Source organism: Rattus norvegicus, chromosome 6 (genome assembly GCF_021556685.1).
Source record: "Rattus norvegicus strain SHRSP/BbbUtx chromosome 6, alternate assembly SHRSP_T2T, whole genome shotgun sequence".
NCBI classification, from domain to species: Eukaryota; Metazoa; Chordata; class Mammalia; order Rodentia; family Muridae; genus Rattus; species Rattus norvegicus.
In genome coordinates, this window is record NC_141539.1 from 9124042 (window position 1) to 9129115 (window position 5074).

Here is a 5074-nt window from a genome sequence, read left to right on the forward strand (position 1 = left end):
TTATTTTCTTGCCTCTATAATCATTGAAAATTTTGCTGGGCTAGCATCTATGGTCTTGTAAAGTGTGTGGCACTTCTGTCCAGGACCTTATGGATTTTAGAGCTCCCACTGACAAGACATGAGTGATTATAATAGGTCTACCATTATATGCTACACATCTTTTAATATCTTTTCTATATTCAGTACATCCAATGTTTTTGTTATTACATGCTGAGGTTGCTTTCTTTACTGGTTCTAATACTTGTTGATCTACACACTCTTTTTAACTTCATAACCATCTCCTTCTTTAGGTTAGGGAAGTTTTCTTTCTTTCTTTGTTTTTTTTTTTTTTTTTTTGGAGCTGAGGACTGAACCCAGGGCCTTGCGCTTTGTAGGCAAGCGCTGTACCACTGAGCTAAATCCCCAACCCCAGGGAAGTTTTCATTTAATATTTGGTTTTGGATTAAAATACTTTCTATGCCTATGACCTGGATTTCTTTTCCTTCCTTTATTACTATAGATTTATTCTTACAGATTTATAATTATTCCTTAGATTTGTTCTTCTCATAGTGCCCCATATTTTTATGGCATTCTTTTTTTTTTTTTTTTTCGGAGCTGGGGACCGAACCCAGGGCCTTGCGCTTGCTAAGCAAGCGCTCTACCACTGAGCTAAATCCCCAACCCCTTTTATGGCATTCTTAAATACAGGTGTATTTTTTTCAACTCTGGACAGTCTCCAATCACATACATTCCATTCTCCTCCCAAATGCAAACCAAGGCACTAGGACAGACACAGCACAGATGAGGGTGGGTCTGCCTATTTACTGAAGCTGGGGGGCAGGATGAAGTTTTCAGGCAGAAAGGTCTTGAGGTACTTGAGGGGCTTTAAGAAGCAAATGAGCTTGGTTTTGTTTCAGGAAAGGGGACCATAGTGCAGCACAGTGACAAGACTGGTGATTCAGCCACTGGGACCCAGAACCTTGTGATTTCACAGTGGGCTGAGCAGTTGTAGGGTTGACAAACATGCTGCCTTCAATGGAGGCATTTCCTAGAGGGGTCACTGGACCAAGGAAAAGACTACAGTCTGGTCCAGACAAATGAAGAAAGGTGTCTGGTTCAACTCTGCATTGTCTTTTTAGGAAATGAACAGGACATATCTAGGAAGACCAACCTTGCTGCATGTCTGGCATCTTACTCATGGATTGAAACAGAGAACCATTAAGCATTACTTTGTTTTTGAAACAATGTCTCTCATGTTGCCCTGCTTGACCTTGAACTCCCTATATAGTAGAGGATGACCTTTAACTCCTGATCCTTAGACCTCTACCTACTGAGTGCTGGTATTACAGATGTGGTTCGCCACACCAGGTTTATGAGGTTCTAGAGCTAGATCCCAGGGCTTCCAGCATGCTAAGCAAGCAATCTGCCAACTGAACTACCTCACCAGCTAGTATTTAATTTTGTTAGTCATTGAAATGCTCTAACTCTGAATTTGGCTGTTTCAGTTGTAGGGAAAACACACAGGTTCTAACATGAGGTAGTACCAGGGCGCGGGCATACTTGGTATGATTATAGGGTCAAATGAAGAAGCCTGGAAACCAACAGACAAGGTGTCCTTAAAACTCTGGCATTCACCAAACCCAGACAATATTGCTGATGCCAAGAAGTGCAAGCTAACAGGAGCCTAATATAGCTGTCTTATGAGCGGTTTTGTCAGAGCATGAGAAATGTAGAGGTGGTTGCTCCCAGTCTACCATTGAACTGAGAACGGGGTTCCCATTGGAGGAGTTGGGGAAAGGATTGAAGGAGCTGAAGGGGTTTGCAACCCCATAATAAAAGCAATACCAACCAACCAGAGCTCCCATGGACTAAACTGCCATCGAAAGAGTACATATGAAGACAGACCCATATCTCCAGCTGCATATGTAGCAGAGGATGCACTTGTTAAAGCACCAATGGGAGGAAAAGCCTTTGGTCCTACCAAGTCTCGAAGCACGGTGTAGGCTAATGTCAGGGCACGGAGGCAGGAAAGGCTGAGTGGGTGGGTGAGTGGGGAAACACCCTCATAGATGCAGGGAAGGGGGAATGGGATAGGAGGTTTGTGGATGGGAAACCGGGACAGGGGATAACATTTGAAATGTAAACTAAAAAGAATCCCTTGCCCCCCAAAAAAGGAAAGAAAAGAAAAACAAAACAAAACAAAAATTTCTGGCAGTGAAAATCAATGGCAGATTCCTGGCCTCTTGGACCCAGTCTATGCCTGGAGACTCCACATGAGGGTTAAAGAATGCATTCTGCAATCCAAGAAAGGCAAAGTGGCTGGAGGGCAGAAACTCCGATATTGAAGCCAAAGGGCTGGAGTGTCTGAAACAGAGTTGGCCTATGGACCACACTGGGTAGGAGTGCTACTCAGAGTGTGGAGTGGGTTTCAGGCACCCTCCCATCAACATAGGCCCTTTGCCAGAGGGGCACAGAACAGGCAGGTAATGGGGTTGGGATGGGGTGGGAGGTGCTTAGTTGTGCTCCTTGCACAGCAAACTGGTAGGACTCAGGGGCTCAGTGGCTGTGCTGAGTGAGCTGGACGGCCCAGTGTCCACTAAGTTGTGTCTCTTGCTTCCTCCTGTGGATGTTCTGGCAGTCCTTGGCAGCCTCTTCTCATCATAACTATGCTCACTGTCTTCCCCCAGAGATCCATCTTTTTGATCTCCCTCATTCTCACTCTAATGTGGGCTGAAGTATAGAGACAATGAGGGCGATGGGAGCATGGAGGCTGGCTGTGGTTGTCCCTGGGTTGCATCTACCCCATCAGACTCATAGCTGAAGTGGTCTGGAAAAGCCTTAGCCAGAGCCATGTGGTGCACAGATATGTAGTACCGGCCTAGATACTTCCAAACCAACAAATTTGACAATCGTTCTGCGCAATTCTGTTGGATGAAGCGCCGTTACTGGCTCTGCTGGCAGAAACTGTACAGGAAGGAGGTGAGTAGTGATCATGAATCATCCATGCTGCGGAACCTCCGATCTAGAATGTAAATATTGTAAACTGAGGGAAGGTTAGTAGAAATGTTGGGGATGTCCATGGCCATACACTCCACTGATGTGTAGCCCCAGGGCTCATAATAGAAGGGGAAGACCCCAAGGTGATAGCCACAGACGAACTCTTCACAGTCCACGGGGAGTATAGAGCTTGAAGAAGAAAGGAACTCTCCGTGAAAAATCACCTTTATATGGTCTGCACTACTGTTGAAAGGATCAATTTGGCAAATGGTGGTCAAGATAGGGTCTGAGAAGTCATCTAGCATATTGTGGGTACACACAGGTGGGAAAGACTGCCGCTGTGTGGCAAAGGTGCCTTTTTTTATTATAGTGAAGTCCTCCTTGTCCAACATCTTACTCATGTCTGGGAAGCTCCCCACTAATAAGGATTCGTAGAGTTTCCTCCCAAATTTCTCCTTGACTGTATTTGCTATGTCCCATAGCTGTTTCTGCACAGCTTGGCCCTTCAGGGTTTCCATGTTGAAATTGTTGGTCCAAGCCAGTATGATGAATGCAACAACTGTTTTCTCACTGCCATTAACTCTGAGCAGATACTTGAGCCAAACCAAGGCCTCCAGGAACATATCAGCACACTTGATGGAAAACTCATAAAGAAATACAAAATCTTGTCTAGGTTGAAATCTGGGAGCCGATAAAAATGGCCATGCACAAACTCCTGGAGTCGTGCTTTGCTCTGAGCATGAAGGCTCTGGAATACATGCATAGCAGAGGACTTCTTTACATTCAGTTCTCTGGGGCTCACAATATCTGGTTTCCTCTTCAGGAGGTATTGAACCTCATTCGCGGTGATATGGGACACCATAGTGAAGACATGAACACAGTGGTCTGCTGCATGTTCCATGCAATACGGATGTTAGATCTGCCTCTCACCTGCTTCTTTGTCTACATTGAAATTCTCCAGGTTGTTATAGAAGTCCACAGCACCAGCACACAGGTAGTGCTCCAGCAGCATGGAGTGAGTAGTGAAGATGTTTGCCACCCACAAGCACCAAGCACCAGGCACAGCACAGACACAGACCAATGCTTGCCAACCATTCCTGAAAGTGGGCAACCACATATGACTTTTTTTCTTTCTGGACCAGTAACTCACCCAGGAATCAAGTGATAAGGAAGCCAAACAGGACAGCACCATTACCCTTACGGTCTTATCAGGGTTCCCCGATATAGCAAGTTTCCCAAAGTTCACCATTCCAGTGCTCCATGGCCCAGACTGAGGGCCCCACATCCAGGAGCACCACCAGGGACCACCCTCAATCAGTCAATGCCAAAAATACACCTTACAGTCCTTGTTGTTCATGGAATCCAGAGTTCTCTTCAGATCAGGAGTTAGGGGCTCCTGTGTCCTCACATGGCGCTCTGTGTGTGTATGGTCCCACCAGATACTAATTGTCACCCCATTCATTCCCTGTCACCCTCGCCTTTGTCTGCAGCACCGTGTAGATGCCACCCACTTTGGTGGCCACCTCCCAAGCCACCTCACAAAGCACTGTGTTTTCTGGGTTGAATTCATCCTCCCAGTCTTCCAATCCTGGAAGCAAGAACGTAGAGAGACTATGGCTGAGAGGCATGGCTACTGCAGGCAGGTACTTTGAGCATCAAAAATGGAAACTGGAGAGGACAGCTGGGAATGTACCAGACTTGGTGAGCAGCCGGGTTAGCAGGTGTTCCTCAGGAAGCTTGCAAGGGACGCTGTTTCCTATTTCACCTCTGCCCCAGAGTGCTCCTACTCAGGTAGGGTGAGTAGAGACACTAGTGTCCCATATTTTCTGGTTGTCTTGCAACACATCTTCTTTTAGATTTAACATTTTCTTTGATTATATATCCATTTAATCTATCTTGTCTTCAATGTCTGAGATTCCTCTTACATCTCTTGTATTCTGTTCATAAGCCTTGTCTCTTAGTTTCCAAATCAAGTTTTAAAATTTTGCATTTCCAGATTTTCCTGTTTCAGTGTTTTCCAGTTTTCTTCTTTATTCTATTTGAGGTCTTAAGCTGTTTTTATTATTATTCTTCCACTGTATGTGTATATTTTCATAGA

General features: G+C 45.3%; 1 pseudogene; it reads right to left on the reverse strand.

The window, feature by feature from the left end:
- Positions 1–2492: 2492 nt before the first annotated feature.
- On the reverse strand, positions 2493–4604 carry Gys1-ps1 (glycogen synthase 1, pseudogene 1; annotated as a pseudogene).
- Positions 4605–5074: the final 470 nt, after the last annotated feature.